The sequence below is a fragment of the Taudactylus pleione genome, unplaced genomic scaffold, assembly GCF_031769625.1.
Source record: "Taudactylus pleione unplaced genomic scaffold, aTauple2 ptg000930l, whole genome shotgun sequence".
Lineage (NCBI taxonomy): Eukaryota > Metazoa > Chordata > Amphibia > Anura > Myobatrachidae > Taudactylus > Taudactylus pleione.
The window spans coordinates 715,769-738,413 of NW_028285331.1; the positions used below are offsets into that span (position 1 = coordinate 715,769).

Consider the following 22,645-nt stretch of genomic DNA (forward strand, 5'->3'; position numbering starts at 1 on the left):
TCATAAGCGGCCGCTCGTTCGCTCCGAGCGATGTTAGCACATCTGCGCATGGGTCATAATGCGCATGCGCCAACCAGTCAGTGCGGTAGGAAATCGTGTGTTCGCAAAATAGCGAGTGCCTGCTAATTTGAGTGACAGGATGAGGCGTTTGTGGGTGGTAACAGGGGAAGGTGCTTGAAAACAGGGAGTGGTGATCCGAACGCAGGCGTGCCAAACGGTCAAAACGGGCGTTTTAAGGGTGTGCATAATTAACAAAGCAGCGTCATCGACCACGTCACTTGGTTGTTTCTTAGTCTGAACTGTTCGCATGATTGCGGTAGGAAAATCCAACCACAAGCACTGCGAGCAGTTCAGACGCTTTTCGATGTACTCGATTAATCAAATAAATAGCGGAGATGACGTAGGATGCGAGCGGCCAGGAGGCGTCTTTACAAAATAGCGAGCGCATGTTTCGTTCGCTCGCTCAGACATAGAGGCGTCAACAGAACGCAAAGAGCGAGCGATCAATTTAAACAGCCGGCCCCTTTTTTCTGAACGAGCGAGCGCAAATAACGTCCGGCTCTGAATCAGGCCCTCTGCTCCTTGCATTGCACAGAGGTTACTGGAATGCTCCCTGTATTGTATAGAGATCAACAGAATGTTTCATACATTGTATAGAGATTAGAAGTCTCTTTTTGTAATTATTATTATTACTTATTAAGAGCAGACAAAGGGTAGAGGGCCTTGCTCATAAGAGCTTACACTCTATACTGGAGATGGGTGGCACAGTGAGAGAAGCGGGTAGACATGGACATAGGTTGGAGGAGGGGGTGACAAGCTAGAGTGATAAAGGCACGCGTGAAAGCTGGGATAAGTGGGTGGGCAGTAAAGGAAAGACTGAAAAGAGGGGTTTAATACTAGTCAGATGGGATTGGAAGATGTTATATCTGATCATAGTCATTGATGTAACAATTTGTCAGAAAGATGTGCCCTCAGGATTATTATAGAGCCATAAGGTGCAGGACGCATGGCACAAGCCACGGGGAGCAATTCTATGACTTTTGCATCATTATTTTAAATTATTATCTGTCCCGTATTATAGCTTCATTGAAAGTGGCTTATAGTGTACTGGATGATTGGGTTAGAATTTTTATACGCAATGGAAATGATATTAGGACGCAGATTATGCACAATACTGCATGGAGTAATGCATGGCACGGCTCACTCCTATTGGTCCTCTGCCTTTGTTTCCAGGTTGTGGTTATTCCTCACCATGTGTAGAGGGCGGTGAGCAGTGATAGGGGTATATACCTCACCATGTGCAGAGGGTGGTGAGCAGTGATAGCGGTGTATACCTCACCATGTGCAGAGGGTGGTGAGCAGTGATAGGGGTGTATACCTCACCATGTGCAGAGGGTGGTGAGCAGTGATAGGGGTATATACCTCACCATGTGCAGAGGGGTGTGAGCAGTGATAGGGGTATATACCTCACCATGTGCAGAGGGAGGTGAGCAGTGATAGCGGTGTATACCTCACCATGTGCAGAGGGTGGTGAGCAGTGATAGGGGTGTATATACCTCACCATGTGCAGAGGGTGGTGAGCAGTGATAGGGGTGTATATACCTCACCATGTGCAGAGGGTGGTGAGCAGTGATAGGGGTGTATACCTCACCATGTGCAGAGGGTGGTGAGCAGTGATAGGGGTGTATATACCTCACCATGTGCAGAGGGAGGTGAGCAGTGATAGGGGTGTATATACCTCTCCATGTGCAGAGGGTGGTGAGCAGTGATAGGGGTATATACCTCACCATGTGCAGAGGGTGGTGAGCAGTGATAGGGGTATATACCTCACCATGTGCAGAGGGTGGTGAGCAGTGATAGGGGTGTGTATACCTCACCATGTGCAGAGGGTGGTGAGCAGTGATAGGGGTGTGTATACCTCTCCATGTGCAGAGGGTGGCGAGCAGTGATAGGGGTGTATATACCTCTCCATGTGCAGAGGGTGGTGAGCAGTGATAGGGGTGTATATACCTCTCCATGTGCAGAGGGTGGTGAGCAGTGATAGGGGTATATACCTCTCCATGTGCAGAGGGTGGTGAGCAGTGATAGGGGTATATACCTCTCCATGTGCAGAGGGTGTTGAGCAGTGATAGGGGTATATACCTCACCATGTGCAGAGGGTGGTGAGCAGTGATAGGGGTGTATACCTCTCCATGTGCAGAGGGTGGTGAGCAGTGATAGGGATGTATACCTCTCCATGTGCAGAGGGTGGTGAGCAGTGATAGGGGTATATACCTCTCCATGTGCAGAGGGTGTTGAGCAGTGATAGGGGTATATACCTCACCATGTGCAGAGGGTGGTGAGCAGTGATAGGGGTGTATACCTCTCCATGTGCAGAGGGTGGTGAGCAGTGATAGGGATGTATACCTCTCCATGTGCAGAGGGTGGTGAGCAGTGATAGGGGTGTATATACCTCTCCATGTGCAGAGGGTGGTGAGCAGTGATAGGGGTGTATACTTCTCCATGTGCAGAGGGTGATGAGCAGTGATAGGGGTGTATACCTCTCCATGTGCAGAGGGAGGTGAGCAGTGATAGGGGTGTATACCTCACCATGTGCAGAGGGTGGTGAGCAGTGATAGGGGTGTATATACCTCTCCATGTGCAGAGGGTGGTGAGCAGTGATAGGGGTGTATATACCTCACCATGTGCAGAGGGTGGTGAGCAGTGATAGGGGTGTATACCTCTCCATGTGCAGAGGGTGGTGAGCAGTGATAGGGGTGTATATACCTCACCATGTGCAGAGGGTGGTGAGCAGTGATAGGGGTGTATACCTCTCCATGTGCAGAGGGTGGTGAGCAGTGATAGCGGTGTATACCTCACCATGTGCAGAGGGTGGCGAGCAGTGATAGGGGTGTATATACCTCTCCATGTGCAGAGGGTGGTGAGCAGTGATAGGGGTGTATACTTCTCCATGTGCAGAGGGTGGTGAGCAGTGATAGGAGTGTATACTTCTCCATGTGCAGAGGGTGGTGAGCAGTGATAGGGGTGTATACCTCTCCATGTGCAGAGGGAGGTGAGCAGTGATAGGGGTGTATATACTTCTCCATGTGCAGAGGGTGGTGAGCAGTGATAGGGGTGTATACTTCTCCATGTGCAGAGGGTGGTGAGCAGTGATAGGGGTGTATACCTCTCCATGTGCAGAGGGTGGTGAGCAGTGATAGCGGTGTATACCTCACCATGTGCAGAGGGTGGCGAGCAGTGATAGGGGTGTATATACCTCTCCATGTGCAGAGGGTGGTGAGCAGTGATAGGGGTGTATACTTCTCCATGTGCAGAGGGTGGTGAGCAGTGATAGGGGTGTATACTTCTCCATGTGCAGAGGGTGGTGAGCAGTGATAGGGGTGTATACCTCTCCATGTGCAGAGGGTGGTGAGCAGTGATAGGGGTGTATACTTCTCCATGTGCAGAGGGTGGTGAGCAGTGATAGGGGTGTATACTTCTCCATGTGCAGAGGGTGGTGAGCAGTGATAGGGGTGTATACCTCTCCATGTGCAGAGGGAGGTGAGCAGTGATAGGGGTGTATATACCTCTCCATGTGCAGAGGGTGGTGAGCAGTGATAGGGGTGTATACTTCTCCATGTGCAGAGGGTGGTGAGCAGTGATAGGGGTGTATACTTCTCCATGTGCAGAGGGTGGTGAGCAGTGATAGGGGTGTATACCTCTCCATGTGCAGAGGGAGGTGAGCAGTGATAGGGGTGTATACCTCTCCATGTGCAGAGGGAGGTGAGCAGTGATAGGGGTGTATACCTCTCCATGTGCAGAGGGTGGTGAGCAGTGATAGGGGTGTATATACCTCACCATGTGCAGAGGGTGGTGAGCAGTGATAGGGGTGTATATACCTCACAATGTGCAGAGGGTGGTGAGCAGTGATAGGGTATATACCTCACCATGTGCAGAGGGTGGTGAGCAGTGATAGGGGTGTATATACCTCTCCATGTGCAGAGGGTGGTGAGCAGTGATAGGGGTGTATATACCTCTCCATGTGCAGAGGGTGGTGAGCAGTGATAGGGGTGTATATACCTCACCATGTGCAGAGGGTGGTGAGCAGTGATAGGGGTGTATATACCTCACAATGTGCAGAGGGTGGTGAGCAGTGATAGGGGTGTATATACCTCTCCATGTGCAGAGGGTGGTGAGCAGTGATAGGGGTGTATATACCTCTCCATGTGCAGAGGGTGGTGAGCAGTGATAGGGGTGTATACCTCTCCATGTGCAGAGGGTGGTGAGCAGTGATAGGGGTGTATACTTCTCCATGTGCAGAGGGTGGTGAGCAGTGATAGGGGTGTATACTTCTCCATGTGCAGAGGGTGGTGAGCAGTGATAGGGGTGTATACCTCTCCATGTGCAGAGGGAGGTGAGCAGTGATAGGGGTGTATATACCTCTCCATGTGCAGAGGGTGGTGAGCAGTGATAGGGGTGTATACTTCTCCATGTGCAGAGGGTGGTGAGCAGTGATAGCGGTGTATACCTCTCCATGTGCAGAGGGAGGTGAGCAGTGATAGGGGTGTATATACCTCTCCATGTGCAGAGGGTGGTGAGCAGTGATAGGGGTGTATATACCTCTCCATGTGCAGAGGGTGGTGAGCAGTGATAGGGGTGTATACCTCTCCATGTGCAGAGGGAGGTGAGCAGTGATAGGGGTGTATACCTCTCCATGTGCAGAGGGAGGTGAGCAGTGATAGGGGTGTATACCTCTCCATGTGCAGAGGGTGGTGAGCAGTGATAGGGGTGTATATACCTCACCATGTGCAGAGGGTGGTGAGCAGTGATAGGGGTGTATATACCTCACAATGTGCAGAGGGTGGTGAGCAGTGATAGGGTATATACCTCACCATGTGCAGAGGGTGGTGAGCAGTGATAGGGGTGTATATACCTCTCCATGTGCAGAGGGTGGTGAGCAGTGATAGGGGTGTATATACCTCACCATGTGCAGAGGGTGGTGAGCAGTGATAGGGGTGTATATACCTCTCCATGTGCAGAGGGTGGTGAGCAGTGATAGGGGTGTATACCTCTCCATGTGCAGAGGGAGGTGAGCAGTGATAGGGGTGTATACCTCTCCATGTGCAGAGGGTGGTGAGCAGTGATAGGGGTGTATATACCTCACCATGTGCAGAGGGTGGTGAGCAGTGATAGGGGTGTATATACCTCTCCATGTGCAGAGGGTGGTGAGCAGTGATAGGGGTGTATATACCTCACCATGTGCAGAGGGTGGTGAGCAGTGATAGGGGTGTATATACCTCTCCATGTGCAGAGGGTGGTGAGCAGTGATAGGGGTGTATACCTCACCATGTGCAGAGGGTGGTGAGCAGTGATAGATTTAAGTAGATGGATGGTTTCTTATAGCACAAGTTTGAACGTGAACGGAGACGGGTCACCTGTACGAGCTGACCCTAGTACCTGGGTGTATTACAATCACCTCAGCAAGCAGCGAGTATGAGCACACACTGTACAGGAGGATTTATAATGTCACCGGTGTATTGTTAGGGCGATTAGTCAGATGATGATGGTGTGTACTGGCAGGGGATCGGCTCGGTGGCACGAGGAAGGGTGACAGCTGTCGGGAAGATGAGGGGAGCAGCACCACACTGTACTTATGCCATGGGGGTGAGCTACGGCTGCCCCCACGAGTCCTGCTCATCCCTCAGAGATACAAAGCAGGGCGATCACTTGTACACTGTCTGAGGAGAGACGGAAGTTCCTGTCAGAGCCGGGTGTTTGTTTCAGCAGAACAGACGGCCCCTCTGATCCACGCAGGAGTTATCAAAGCCCACGGCTCCTTTCTAAATGTCACCACGGTGACAGTGACAAACACATGTCACCGACTGTGAGTGGGATCAGCATTCCCGGGATTAACCTCTTCACTGCCATGGCCTGTACACGGTAGGGGGAATGCAGCCCCTGAAAGGGAGAGTGCCCTGTACATCCAACGACTGGTATGTATCATTTACATAATGACCCTAGGAGCTTGCAATTTATTTTCACACACACGTGATGGTTGTTAGGGAAATGACTGAGTAAATCACTGAATGCTATGCGGTCGTTGTGGCCAGAGTGGTCAGATCTGGTCACTCAGTGGTCTGGCCAAACCTATCATACTATAAGGGCTGCAGGTGCCCATCACCCATACAGACTTCCCATCCCGCACACCCCGGCCGCCATTGGTAATGAGGGCGGAACGCCAGGCCAACATTGGAGAAAGCTACTGGTCTGTTTGGTGACAGGAAGAACACACCATGTATTACTGTACCAATTAACAGTTTGTATTAGGATATAAAGGAGATAGCGGGCCTAATTCAGACCCGGACGCTATTTGCGTCCGCTCGCTGGCTAAAAGGGGCCGGCTATTTAAATCATGTGCTCGCAGTGCGTCGCGTAAAGCCACCCACTAAGTAATAGCGAGCGGCCGCACCTGTATAAAGACGCCCCTTTGCCACTTCCAACACACGTCATCTCAGTTGTAGGATTAATAGGGAACATCGAGAGTCATCGGAGCTGCTCGCAGCCTTTTCCCACCACAACATTGCGAGCAGTTCTGGCTAAAATACAACCCAGTCACGTGTGTAATGACGCTACATTGCTAATTATACACACCCATTAAACGCGGTTCTGACAGTCGGGCACGCCTGTGTTCGCACATCCACACCTCCGTTTACAAGCACCTTCCCCTGTTACCACCCACAAACGGCTCATTCTGTCACTCAAAATAGCGGCCCAACTGCGGGCTATGGGCGAGCACTTTCCCATCGCACTGACTGGTTCGCGCACGCGCATTGTGACTCATACGCATGCGCAGATTGCGAAAAATCGCTCAATGCAAGCGCAGTATAGCGTCCGGGTCTTTGTCAGGCCCAGCGCCCACTGCACTGAATAATATGGTGCAGCCCAAGCTGTAATGGACTCTCCCGCCATCTGGCCAATCAGGTGCTGGCAATGTACAGGTATCTGTGAGGAAGGTGACGATTGCTGGGATGGCCTTCAAACGGGCTAAACATGGCCCCAGGATTACGTACCCATGTCACCATCATAGCACAGCCTCTACCCCATGTTGTAGGGTGCGTGCCAATGTTCTGATTCCATAATACACAATGCTGCTGGGTAAGTAAAGGGGAATGGATATGTCTGTGCCTTGTGAGCTGCGATGAAACCATCCAGGACAGAGCATCACTGTGTGCACCCCAATTCCCGAAGCCCGGCCTGATATTGATGTAGCCATGCTCCCTAAGATGTGAAACAACGTGCTCTAAACCAGGGACTACACATCCCAGCATGCCCAAAGAAAGCTCTGCTGTTAAGATCTGCTAAAACTGTGTCAGGGAATGCTGGGATATATGACCCTGCTCGGAAAATATATCCAAAAGGTGGGTTTGACCAAAGGGCCTGATTCAGAGCCGCTCATAAGCGGACGCTCGTTCGCTCCGAGCGATGTTCGCACAACTGCGCATGCGTATGGGTTGTAATACGCATGCGCCAACCAGTCATTGCGGTCAGAAATCGTGTGCTCGCTAAATAGCGAATGCCTGCTAATTTGAGTGACAGAATGAGGCGTTTGTGGGTGGTAACAGGGGAAGGTGCTTGAAAACGGGGAGTGGAGATCCGATCGCAGGCGTGCCAAACGGTCAAAACGGGCGTTTTAAGGGTGTGCATAATTAACAAAGCAGCGTCATCGACCACGTCACTTGGTTGTTTCTTAGCCTGAACTGTTCGCATGATTGCGGGAAGTAAAACCCAGCACAAGCACTGCGAGCAGTTCAGATGCCTTTCGATGTACTCGATTAATCTAATAAATAGCGGAGATGACATAGGATGCGAGCGGCCAGGGGTTGTTTTTTAAAAAATAGCGAGCGCATGTTTCGTTCGCTCGTTCAGACATAGAGGCGTCAACAGACCGCGAGCGCTCTATTTAAATATCCGGCCCCTTTTTCTGAACGAGCGAGCGCAAATAGCGTCCGGCTCTGAATCAGGCCCAAAGCTCCCAGGGACCTCTCTCTCTGTTGGTTAGGGGGGTGCATTTGCTTTATACACACTAGACTTCCTGCCTGTAATCCAACTGAATCAGTCTGTAGTAGCGGCAGCGAGATGCAGTCAAAAAGCCGGCAGTCGAAGTAGCCACAATGTGTATGAAAATATGGCTGATAAGAGAGAACAACAGCTTAAACACAGGTCCACAGCAAATGTAATTACAATGTCCGGCATCACCGGGACAGAAAGGCTGTAATTCCCTTTATCTGAGGAAGTTCTGTGCGTTTAGCGATCATTCACTTGTGGTGAAACAAGTAGGATTCAGAATTGTGGGAACAATATGTGACCTAACAAAGAAGTGTATAGCGTGTAAGGGGGCCTTAATGTGGCAGCTCGTCCCTCACAAAGGGAGAGGGGAACCTGGGGAGGATGAAATCGGCAGGGTGGGTGTCTGCGAGGAATACGTGTGAAACACTCCCCACCAGAAGGAACCTGCAAACAACCACTAAAAGGAACCAATAATTGCAAATTAAGCAGGCGGCCAGCTGCGATCGCTCTGCTTGGAGACAGGCAAATCTGTTATTCCAGTAGAACATAAGCTGGTTATATCACAACCAGTGAGCAATGCACTGTATGCCGGCATTATTATATAGGATGCCCTTTATGTCTGAATACCATAAAATATGGGCACTAAACAATTTGTGGGGCAGAAATTGCACATTCCAGATCGGGCATGTGAGGGCAGAGGATACGAGGGGTTGATTAACTAGCATTACATTTAACACCATAGAAACCAATCAAACATTTGCTTACAATGTCAAACGTACACTAGACAGGTAATAGCTAATTGCTGTGGTTGAGTGCTAATGACTGATTGGTTGCTGGGGTTCATTGCTAATTGGTGATTGGTTGCTGTGGTTCAGGGCTTACAAATAAGCATTGATTATTGTGAACCGAAGTTGCAGTGTTACTGAGTGATCTCTATTGAAAATTAAATAACACTCCCCACCCGACCCCACTCCCAATGGGCTTAAACCTTAAAGGGCTTTATTCAGACCTGCTCGCTAGATGCGTACGCTCGTTTTCAGCGTATGAAATTTCGGCACACACCCAGCAAGGCAGGCGATCACGCGGCAAGGCGTAAGCACGCCCACTATGTCTTGGCGTGCGATCACTTTGTGTATACAGACGTTCACCAGCCTGTCTTAAGACGCCCACTTCGGGTACCAATGGAAGCGGACGCAGCGCTTGAGGTTGACTATACCCTGCCGCAAGCACTGCGAGCACTTCAGTGTAAAATACAGCCAGGTGACGTGTACTATGACGCTGCCTGTTAATTATGCACGCCTCTGAAACGGGGTTAAGACGCTCAGACACGCCTGGGTTCACACCTACACTCCCCCCGTTTCTAGTGGCCAGCCCCTGTTACCACCTACACACGGCCTCTCCTGTCACTCATTCAGCTGTGCTGTCTATGCCCGGTGAGCGTATGCTTCCCGATCGCTCGGCTAGTTCGCGCACTGCGATGCATACGCACAGTGCGAACCATCGGCAGCTACGAGTGAACGCTCCCTAACGAGCGTGTCTTAATCAGGTCCAGAGATAGAATTAAATCTAACCAGTAGCATAGCATGTAATGTTCCTGCTCCATTGCACACATTCAGGAGCAGACATGTCTATATGTACTATGGCCTGTGCCGTGCTGCAGCCCATGCTCTACGTGTAATAACAGCAGACAGTAAGTGATGCAGATACCATGATGCTTAGGAGGGCTCCCCTTTATTTATCCTACTATAAGTGTCTCTGTCATAAAACTCTGGCAAAGTACGAGACAGAACGTAGAGAACTAGCGTTACAGACTGCCTCAGGGACCTAGCGAGACATTTCTATCAGCCTGAGCGTCTCCATACGTGCTGCCGATCGCCTGCATCCCCAGGTACCACCGGCTGCCGATCGCCTGCATCCCCAGGTACCACCGGCTGCCGATCGCCTGCATCCCCAGGTACCACCGGCTGCCGATCGCCTACATCCCCAGGTACCACCGGCTGCCGATCGCCTACATCCCCAGGTACCACCGGCTGTCGATCGCGTGCATCCCCAGGTACCACCGGCTGTCGATCACCTACATACCAACGTACCACCGGCTGTCGATCACCTACATACCAACGTACCACCGGCTGCCGATCGCCTACATCCCCAGGTACCACCGGCTGCCGATCGCCTGCATCCCCAGGTACCACCGGCTGCCGATCGCCTGCATCCCCAGGTACCACTGGCTGCACCCATCTACGGAAGGTCAGATTAGAGACGTGGGGACAGAGAGGGGCCTTTCCTCTCCTCTATATATCAGCTGTGTCATTTTACAGATACGTGTGTTTATTGCCCGGCTCCTGCAGCCAGGACCACTGAGAGCTACCTCTGGCCTCTGTGAGGCTGCAGCTTGTGGTTCCCAGACACACGTAGGTGCTGCCCCTACCATAACCACCCACAGCAAGTCACTAAGGCAGACTGGTGCTTTGTGCACCCCTTCCCCACCCCGCACTCACATGTGTGTTGTAGCCAATATGTCACAATATAGCGTTTATGAAACTACAAGTCCCAGCATGCTCTGGTAGTCTTTGCAGTGTCACAGCCAATATATGAAAGGAGATATTATACACGAGAGACTCCGCGAGAGCTGGAAACTCCACAGGTGGTGGTTTCCAGTGCGCACGGTGGGCATGATTCAGAGATGTACGCTAATGAGACCACAACTGCGTCTCCATAGCCTAATGTCAGCAAAGATCGCCTGAGCATGAAGACGCCCACTGCTGCCTTCCCACCTGCGTACAACTACGCATACCTACATAAACATCGGTACCATCGAAGCACATCGGCGGCCATTTTACCATTGCGGCAGGTCAGGGAGCTCTTCTGCCACGCATACGTATGTAATTGTAGTGGGTAATTTATGCACGCCCACGTAATGGCGTTCTAACGGTCAGCCACGCCTTTGTTTCGCTAACCACCCCCTCTCTCCACCCCCAAATGGTCACTTCTTGGCAATCAATCTGCAATGGGCCTCCGTGGTCTGCGTGAACGCACTGCGATGTATACACATGCGCAATGGCAAACGATCGCTCGATCTGCGTGCAAAATGCAGTTGCGTTTATCTCTGAATCAGGCGCAGTGTTCCCTTCTGGAAAGGTCCTGAGGAAACGTGCGAGCTTGCTCCACCAATACCGCTGCCGGGTATGCAGTCGGGAAGCCGGCGGACCTAATCCCGACAGCCGGCATTCCGACTGCATTATCCCGGTGACAGTTATATGACAGGGGTCTAAATCCAGACGCCTGTCATTTTACCAATGCCGGGAGACCGGCGCCCAGCATCCCGATTGAAGGGACGCCGGGCACTGAGCGTGGAAAGCCGCAGGAGGGGGGAGGGTTAGGTTTAGGGCTCCCAGGGAGGACTTAGGGTTAGGCATCCCCCCAGGAGGCTAGGGGGACGGAGGTTAGGGTTAGGCACCAATGGGGGGGACTTAAGGTTAGACGGCGGGGAAGGGGCGGTTAGCTTTAGGCACTTAGAGGAGGGGTTAAGGCTAGGCACAGGGCAGAAGGTTAGGGTTAGGCACCCCTAAGAGAGGGTTAGGGGAGGGAATTAGGTTAGTCGATAATTACCTTAGGGACGATTGGGATTCCAACCGCCGGACACATAAATCATACCGATTCCAGCTGCCGGATAGGAGGAGTGCTGAGGTTCGCATTGCGCCCCCCACAATAACAAGGGGGGGGATTTGGGCCAATTTAGGCATGATTTATGCTATGAGGGTATACTTGAGGAGATGAGGAACTTATAAAATAATCACCAGTCGGCTGTTGGAGAAGACTAATAAAAGATCATGTCCAAGACATTACATGGTTAAATATTATATTTGTCATCAGCACAGCTAAGCTAGATATACCACCCATCCAGGTAGCAGGAGGACACAAAGGGGTATCTATTTACTAAAGGCTGATTTTAATCGATCATTGTGTTTCTGGGGCAAAATTATACAATTACTAACACACCAGGAGACTGCGCAGATTCATTTTATGTGACACCTGTATATCTGTGTGCTCCTGAGTCTGTATATGGGAGACTGCGCTGAGTAATGTGATATGTGACACCTGTATATCTGTGTGCTCCTGAGTCTGTATATGGGAGACTGCGCTGAGTAATGTGATATGTGACACCTGTATATCTGTGTGCTCCTGAGTCTGTATATAGGAGACTGTGCTGAGTAATGTGATATGTGACACCTGTATATCTGTGTGCTCCTGAGCCTGTATATGGAGACTGTGCTGTGTAATGTGATATGTGACACCTGTACATCTGTGTGTTCCTGAGTCTGTATATGGGAGACTGCGCTGAGTAATGCGATATGTGACACCTGTATATCTGTGTGCTCCTGAGTCTGTATATGGGAGACTGCGCTGAGTAATGTGATATGTGACACCTGTATATCTGTGTGCTCCTGAGTCTGTATATGGGAGACTGCGCTGAGTAATGTGATATGTGACACCTGTATATCTGTGTGCTCCTGAGTCTGTATATGGGAGACTGTGCTGAGTAATGTGATATGTGACACCTGTATATCTGTGTGCTCCTGAGTCTGTATATGGAGACTGTGCTGAGTAATGTGATATGTGACACCTGTATATCTGTGTGCTCCTGAGTCTGTATATAGGAGACTGCGCTGAGTAATGTGATATGTGACACCTGTATATCTGTGTGCTCCTGAGTCTGTATATGGGAGACTGCGCTGAGTGATGTGATATGTGACACCTGTATATCTGTGCTCCTGAGTCTGTATATAGGAGACTGCGCTGAGTAATGTAATATGTGACAGCTGTATATCTGTGTGCTCCTGAGTCTGTATATGGGAGACTGTGCTGAGTAATGTGATATGTGACACTTGTATATCTGTGTGCTCCTGAGTCTGTATATGGGAGACTGTGCTGAGTAATGTGATATGTGACACCTGTATATCTGTGTGCTCCTGAGTCTATATATGAGAGACTGTGCTGAGTAATGTGATATGTGACATCTGTATATCTGTGTGCTCCTGAGTCTGTATATGGAGACTGCGCTGAGTAATGTGATATGTGACACCGGTATATCTGTGTGCTCCTGAATCTGTATATGGGAGACTGTGCTGAGTAATGTGATATGTGACACCTGTATATCTGTGTGCTCCTGAGTCTGTATATGGGAGACTGCGCTGAGTAATGTGATATGTGACACCTGTATGTCTGTGTGCTCCTGAGTCTGTATATAGGAGACAGCGCTGAGTAATGTGATATACGACACCTGTATATCTGTGTGCTCCTGAGTCTGTATATAGGAGACTGCGCTGAGTAATGTGATATGTGACACCTGTATATCTGTCTGCTCCTGAGTCTGTATATGGGAGACTGTGCTGAGTAATGTGATATGTGACACCTGTATATCTGTCTGCTCCCGAGTCTGTATATGGGAGACTGTGCTGAGTAATGTGATATGTGACACCTGTATATCTGTGTGCTCCTGAGCCTGTATATGGGAGACTGCACTGAGTAATGTGATATGTGACACCTGTATATCTGTGTGCTCCTGAGCCTGTATATGGGAGACTGCGCTGAGTAATGTGATATGTGACACCTGTATATCTGTGTGCTCCTGAGTCTGTATATGGGAGACTGTGCTGAGTAATGTGATATGTGACACCTGTATATCTGTGTGCTCCTGAGTCTGTATATAGGAGACTGCGCTGAGTAATGTGATATGTGACACCTGTATATCTGTGTGCTCCTGAGTCTGTATATAGGAGACTGCGCTGAGTAATGTGATATGTGACACCTGTATATCTGTGTGCTCCTGAGTTTGTATATGGAGACTGCGCTGAGTAATGTGATATGTGACACCTGTATATCTGTGTGCTCCTGAGTTTGTATATGGGAGACTGTGCTGAGTATTGTGATATGTGACACTTGTATATCTGTGTGCTCCTGAGCCTTGAGAGACTGTGCTGAGTAAGGTGATATGTGACACCTATATATATGTGTGCTCCTGAGTCTGTATATGGGAGACTGCGCTGAGTGATGTGATATGTGACACCTGTATATCTGTGTGCTCCTGAGTCTGTATATGGGAGACTGTGCTGAGTGATGTGATATGTGACACCTGTATATCTGTGTGCTCCTAAGTCTGTATATGGGAGACTGCGCTGTGTGATGTGATATGTGACACCTGTATATATGTGTGCTCCTGAGTCTGTATATGGGAGACTGGCTGTGTGATGTGATATGTGACACCTGTATATATGTGTGCTCCTGAGTCTGTATATAGGAGAGTGCGCTGAGTAATGTGATATGTGACACCTGTATATGTGTGTGCTCCTGAGTCTGTATATAGGAGACTGCGCTGTGTGATGTGATATGTGACACCTGTATATGTGTGTGCTCCTGAGTCTGTATATGGGAGACTGCGCTGAGTAATGTGATATGTGACACCTGTATATCTGTGTGCTCCTGAGTCTGTATATAGGAGACTGCGCTGAGTAATGTGATATGTGACACCTGTATATCTGTGTGCTCCTGAGTCTGTATATAGGAGACTGCGCTGAGTAATGTGATATGTGACACCTGTATATCTGTGTGCTCCTGAGACTGTATATAGGAGACTGCGCTGAGTAATGTGATATGTGACACCTGTATATCTGTGTGCTCCTGAGTCTGTATATGGGAGACTGCGCTGAGTAATGTGATATGTGACACATGTATATCTGTGTTCTCCTGAGTCTGTATATAGGAGACTGCGCTGAGTAATGTGATATGTGACACCTGTATATCTGTGTGCTCCTGAGTCTGTATATGGGAGACTGCGCTGAGTAATGTGATATGTGACACCTGTATATCTGTGTGCTCCTGAGTCTGTATACAGGAGACTGCGCTGAGTAATGTGATATGTGACACCTGTATATCTGTGTGCTCCTGAGGCTGTATATGGGAGACTGTGCTGAGTAATGTGATATGTCACACCTGTATATCTGTGTGCTCCTGAGTCTGTATATGGAGACTGCGCTGAGTAATGTGATATGTGACACCTGTATATCTGTGTGCTCCTGAGTCTGTATATGGGAGACTGCGCTGAGTAATGGGATATGTGACACCAGTATATCTGTGTGCTCCTGAGTCTGTATATGGAGACTACGCTGAGTAATGTGATATGTGACACCTGTATATCTGTGTGCTCCTGAGTCTGTATATGGGAGACTGCGCTGAGTAATGTGATATGTGACACCTGTATATCTGTGTGCTCTTGAGTCTGTATATGGGAGACTGCGCTGAGTAATATGTGACACCTGTATATCTGTGTGCTCCTAAGTCTGTATATGGAGACTGTGCTGAGTAATATGATATGTGACACCTGTATATCTGTGTGCTCCTGAGTCTGTATATGGGAGACTGCGCTGAGTAATGTGATATGTGACACCTGTATATCTGTGTGCTCCTGAATCTGTATATGGGAAACTGTGCTGAGTAATGTGATATGTAACACCTGTATATCTGTGTGCTCCTGAGTCTGTATATGGAGACTGCGCTGAGTAATGGGATATGTGACACCTGTATATCTGTGTGCTCCTGAGTCTGTATATGGGAGACTGCGCTGAGTAATGTGATATGTGACACCTGTATATCTGTGTGCTCCTGAATCTGTATATGGGAGACTGTGCTGAGTAATGTGATATGTGACACCTGTATATCTGTGTGCTCCTGAATCTGTATATGGGAGACTGTGCTGAGTAATGTGATATGTGACACCTGTATATCTGTGTGCTCCTGAGTCTGTATATGGAGACTGCGCTGAGTAATGTGATATGTGACACCTGTATATCTGTGTGCTCCTGAGTCTGTATATGGGAGACTGTGCTGAGTAATGTGATATGTGACACCTGTATATCTGTGTGCTCCTGAGTCTGTATATGGGAGACTGCGCTGAGTAATGTGATATGTGACACCTGTATATCTGTGTGCTCCTGAGTCTGTATATGGGAGACTGCGCTGAGTAATGTGATATGTGACACCTGTATATCTGTGTGCTCCTGAGTCTGTATATGGAGACTGTGCTGAGTAATGTGATATGTGACACCTGTATATCTGTGTGCTCCTGAGTCTGTATATGGGAGACTGCGCTGAGTAATGTGATATGTGACACCTGTATATCTGTGTGCTCCTGAGTCTGTATATGGGAGACTGCGCTGAGTAATGTGATATGTGACACCTGTATATCTGTGTGCTCCTGACTCTGTATATAGGAGACTGCGCTGAGTAATGTGATATGAGACACCTGTATATCTGTGTGCTCCTGAGTCTGTATATGGAGACTGCGCTGAGTAATGTGATATGTGACACCTGTATATCTGTGTGCTCCTGAGTCTGTATATAGGAGACTGTGCTGAGTAATGTGATATGTGACACCTGTATATCTGTGTGCTCCTGAGTCTGTATATGGAGACTGTGCTGAGTAATGTGATATGTGACACCTGTATATCTGTGTGCTCCTGAGTCTGTATATGGGAGACTGCGCTGAGTAATGTGATATGTGACACCTGTATATCTGTGTACACCTGAGTCTGTATATAGGAGACTGTGCTGAGTAATGTGATATGTGACACCTGTATATCTGTGTGCTCCTGAGTCTGTATATGGAGACTGTGCTGAGTAATGTGATATGTGACACCTGTATATCTGTGTACACCTGAGTCTGTATATGGGAGACTGCGCTGAGTAATGTGATATGTGACACCTGTATATCTGTGTGCTCCTGAGTCTGTATATGGAGACTGTGCTGAGTAATGTGATATGTGACACCTGTATATCTGTGTGCTCCTGAGTCTGTATATGGGAGACTGCGCTGAGTAATGTGATATGTGACACCTGTATATCTGTGTGCTCCTGAGTCTGTATATGGGAGACTGCGCTGAGTAATGTGATATGTGACACCTGTATATCTGTGTGCTCCTGACTCTGTATATAGGAGACTGCGCTGAGTAATGTGATATGAGACACCTGTATATCTGTGTGCTCCTGAGTCTGTATATGGAGACTGCGCTGAGTAATGTGATATGTGACACCTGTATATCTGTGTGCTCCTGAGTCTGTATATAGGAGACTGTGCTGAGTAATGTGATATGTGACACCTGTATATCTGTGTGCTCCTGAGTCTGTATATGGAGACTGTGCTGAGTAATGTGATATGTGACACCTGTATATCTGTGTGCTCCTGAGTCTGTATATGGGAGACTGCGCTGAGTAATGTGATATGTGACACCTGTATATCTGTGTACACCTGAGTCTGTATATAGGAGACTGTGCTGAGTAATGTGATATGTGACACCTGTATATCTGTGTGCTCCTGAGTCTGTATATGGAGACTGTGCTGAGTAATGTGATATGTGACACCTGTATATCTGTGTACACCTGAGTCTGTATATGGGAGACTGCGCTGAGTAATGTGATATGTGACACCTGTATATCTGTGTTCTCCTGAGTCTGTATATGGTAGACTGTGCTGAGTAATGTGATATGTGACACCTGTATATCTGTGTACACCTGAGTCTGTATATAGGAGACTGTGCTGAGTAATGTGATATGTGACACCTGTATATCTGTGTGCTCCTGAGTCTGTATATGGAGACTGTGCTGAGTAATGTGATATGTGACACCTGTATATCTGTGTACACCTGAGTCTGTATATGGGAGACTGCGCTGAGTAATGTGATATGTGACACCTGTATATCTGTGTTCTCCTGAGTCTGTATATGGGAGACTGTGCTGAGTAATGTGATATGTGACACCTGTATATCTGTGTGCTCCTGAGTCTGTATATGGGAGACTGCGCTGAGTAATGTGATATGTGACACCTGTATATCTGTGTGCTCCTGAGTCTGTATATGGGAGACTGCGCTGAGTAATGTGATATGTGACACCTGTATATCTGTGTGCTCCTGACTCTGTATATAGGAGACTGCGCTGAGTAATGTGATATGAGACACCTGTATATCTGTGTGCTCCTGAGTCTGTATATGGAGACTGCGCTGAGTAATGTGATATGTGACACCTGTATATCTGTGTGCTCCTGAGTCTGTATATAGGAGACTGTGCTGAGTAATGTGATATGTGACACCTGTATATCTGTGTGCTCCTGAGTCTGTATATGGAGACTGTGCTGAGTAATGTGATATGTGACACCTGTATATCTGTGTGCTCCTGAGTCTGTATATGGGAGACTGCGCTGAGTAATGTGATATGTGACACCTGTATATCTGTGTACACCTGAGTCTGTATATAGGAGACTGTGCTGAGTAATGTGATATGTGACACCTGTATATCTGTGTGCTCCTGAGTCTGTATATGGAGACTGTGCTGAGTAATGTGATATGTGACACCTGTATATCTGTGTACACCTGAGTCTGTATATGGGAGACTGCGCTGAGTAATGTGATATGTGACACCTGTATATCTGTGTTCTCCTGAGTCTGTATATGGTAGACTGTGCTGAGTAATGTGATATGTGACACCTGTATATCTGTGTACACCTGAGTCTGTATATAGGAGACTGTGCTGAGTAATGTGATATGTGACACCTGTATATCTGTGTGCTCCTGAGTCTGTATATGGAGACTGTGCTGAGTAATGTGATATGTGACACCTGTATATCTGTGTACACCTGAGTCTGTATATGGGAGACTGCGCTGAGTAATGTGATATGTGACACCTGTATATCTGTGTTCTCCTGAGTCTGTATATGGTAGACTGTGCTGAGTAATGTGATATGTGACACCTGTATATCTGTGTACACCTGAGTCTGTATATAGGAGACTGTGCTGAGTAATGTGATATGTGACACCTGTATATCTGTGTGCTCCTGAGTCTGTATATGGAGACTGTGCTGAGTAATGTGATATGTGACACCTGTATATCTGTGTACACCTGAGCCTGTATATAGGAGACTGCGCTGAGTAATGTGATATGTGACACCTGTATATCTGTGTGCTCCTGAGTCTGTATATAGGAGACTGCGCTGAGTAATGTGATATGTGACACCTGTATATCTGTGTGCTCCTGAGTCTGTATATAGGAGACTGCGCTGAGTAATGTGATATGTGACACCTGTATATCTGTGTGCTCCTGAGTCTGTATATAGGAGACTGTGCTGAGTAATGTGATATGTGACACCTGTATATCTGTGTGCTCCTGAGTCTGTATATGGAGACTGTGCTGAGTAATGTGATATGTGACACCTGTATATCTGTGTACACCTGAGTCTGTATATGGGAGACTGCGCTGAGTAATGTGATATGTGACACCTGTATATCTGTGTTCTCCTGAGTCTGTATATGGTAGACTGTGCTGAGTAATGTGATATGTGACACCTGTATATCTGTGTACACCTGAGTCTGTATATAGGAGACTGTGCTGAGTAATGTGATATGTGACACCTGTATATCTGTGTGCTCCTGAGTCTGTATATGGAGACTGTGCTGAGTAATGTGATATGTGACACCTGTATATCTGTGTACACCTGAGCCTGTATATAGGAGACTGCGCTGAGTAATGTGATATGTGACACCTGTATATCTGTGTGCTCCTGAGTCTGTATATAGGAGACTGCGCTGAGTAATGTGATATGTGACACCTGTATATCTGTGTGCTCCTGAGTCTGTATATGGAGACTGTGCTGAGTAATGTGATATGTGACACCTGTATATCTGTGTGCTCCTGTGTCTGTATATAGGAGACTGTGCTGAGTAATGTGATATGTGACACCTGTATATCTGGGTGCTCCTGAGTCTGTATATAGGAGACTGCGCTGAGTAATGTGATATGTGACACCTGTATATCTGTGTGCTCCTGAGTCTGTATATAGGAGACTGTGCTGAGTAATGTGATATGTGACACCTGTATATCTGGGTGCTCCTGAGTCTGTATATGGAGACTGTGCTGAGTAATGTGATATGTGACACCTGTATATCTGTGTACACCTGAGTCTGTATATGGGAGACTGCGCTGAGTAATGTGATATGTGACACCTGTATATCTGTGTTCTCCTGAGTCTGTATATGGTAGACTGTGCTGAGTAATGTGATATGTGACACCTGTATATCTGTGTACACCTGAGTCTGTATATAGGAGACTGTGCTGAGTAATGTGATATGTGACACCTGTATATCTGTGTGCTCCTGAGTCTGTATATGGAGACTGTGCTGAGTAATGTGATATGTGACACCTGTATATCTGTGTACACCTGAGTCTGTATATGGGAGACTGCGCTGAGTAATGTGATATGTGACACCTGTATATCTGTGTTCTCCTGAGTCTGTATATGGGAGACTGTGCTGAGTAATGTGATATGTGACACCTGTATATCTGTGTGCTCCTGAGTCTGTATATGGGAGACTGCGCTGAGTAATGTGATATGTGACACCTGTATATCTGTGTGCTCCTGAGTCTGTATATGGGAGACTGCGCTGAGTAATGTGATATGTGACACCTGTATATCTGTGTGCTCCTGACTCTGTATATAGGAGACTGCGCTGAGTAATGTGATATGAGACACCTGTATATCTGTGTGCTCCTGAGTCTGTATATGGAGACTGCGCTGAGTAATGTGATATGTGACACCTGTATATCTGTGTGCTCCTGAGTCTGTATATAGGAGACTGTGCTGAGTAATGTGATATGTGACACCTGTATATCTGTGTGCTCCTGAGTCTGTATATGGAGACTGTGCTGAGTAATGTGATATGTGACACCTGTATATCTGTGTGCTCCTGAGTCTGTATATGGGAGACTGCGCTGAGTAATGTGATATGTGACACCTGTATATCTGTGTACACCTGAGTCTGTATATAGGAGACTGTGCTGAGTAATGTGATATGTGACACCTGTATATCTGTGTGCTCCTGAGTCTGTATATGGAGACTGTGCTGAGTAATGTGATATGTGACACCTGTATATCTGTGTACACCTGAGTCTGTATATGGGAGACTGCGCTGAGTAATGTGATATGTGACACCTGTATATCTGTGTTCTCCTGAGTCTGTATATGGTAGACTGTGCTGAGTAATGTGATATGTGACACCTGTATATCTGTGTACACCTGAGTCTGTATATAGGAGACTGTGCTGAGTAATGTGATATGTGACACCTGTATATCTGTGTGCTCCTGAGTCTGTATATGGAGACTGTGCTGAGTAATGTGATATGTGACACCTGTATATCTGTGTACACCTGAGTCTGTATATGGGAGACTGCGCTGAGTAATGTGATATGTGACACCTGTATATCTGTGTTCTCCTGAGTCTGTATATGGTAGACTGTGCTGAGTAATGTGATATGTGACACCTGTATATCTGTGTACACCTGAGTCTGTATATAGGAGACTGTGCTGAGTAATGTGATATGTGACACCTGTATATCTGTGTGCTCCTGAGTCTGTATATGGAGACTGTGCTGAGTAATGTGATATGTGACACCTGTATATCTGTGTACACCTGAGCCTGTATATAGGAGACTGCGCTGAGTAATGTGATATGTGACACCTGTATATCTGTGTGCTCCTGAGTCTGTATATAGGAGACTGCGCTGAGTAATGTGATATGTGACACCTGTATATCTGTGTGCTCCTGAGTCTGTATATAGGAGACTGCGCTGAGTAATGTGATATGTGACACCTGTATATCTGTGTGCTCCTGAGTCTGTATATAGGAGACTGTGCTGAGTAATGTGATATGTGACACCTGTATATCTGTGTGCTCCTGAGTCTGTATATGGAGACTGTGCTGAGTAATGTGATATGTGACACCTGTATATCTGTGTACACCTGAGTCTGTATATGGGAGACTGCGCTGAGTAATGTGATATGTGACACCTGTATATCTGTGTTCTCCTGAGTCTGTATATGGTAGACTGTGCTGAGTAATGTGATATGTGACACCTGTATATCTGTGTACACCTGAGTCTGTATATAGGAGACTGTGCTGAGTAATGTGATATGTGACACCTGTATATCTGTGTGCTCCTGAGTCTGTATATGGAGACTGTGCTGAGTAATGTGATATGTGACACCTGTATATCTGTGTACACCTGAGCCTGTATATAGGAGACTGCGCTGAGTAATGTGATATGTGACACCTGTATATCTGTGTGCTCCTGAGTCTGTATATAGGAGACTGCGCTGAGTAATGTGATATGTGACACCTGTATATCTGTGTGCTCCTGAGTCTGTATATGGAGACTGTGCTGAGTAATGTGATATGTGACACCTGTATATCTGTGTGCTCCTGTGTCTGTATATAGGAGACTGTGCTGAGTAATGTGATATGTGACACCTGTATATCTGGGTGCTCCTGAGTCTGTATATAGGAGACTGCGCTGAGTAATGTGATATGTGACACCTGTATATCTGTGTGCTCCTGAGTCTGTATATAGGAGACTGTGCTGAGTAATGTGATATGTGACACCTGTATATCTGGGTGCTCCTGAGTCTGTATATAGGAGACTGCGCTGAGTAATGTGATATGTGACACCTGTATATCTGTGTGCTCCTGAGTCTGTATATGGAGACTGCGCTGAGTAATGTGAT

At 47.7% G+C, this 22,645-nt stretch overlaps 1 protein-coding gene across 1 annotated transcript in view; it reads right to left on the reverse strand.

Annotated features, from left to right (window-relative positions):
- Window positions 1–22,645, reverse strand: part of SFXN5 (sideroflexin 5) — a 425,012-nt gene that overhangs the window by 224,327 nt on the left and 178,040 nt on the right. The gene's annotated exons all lie outside the window — the stretch shown is intronic.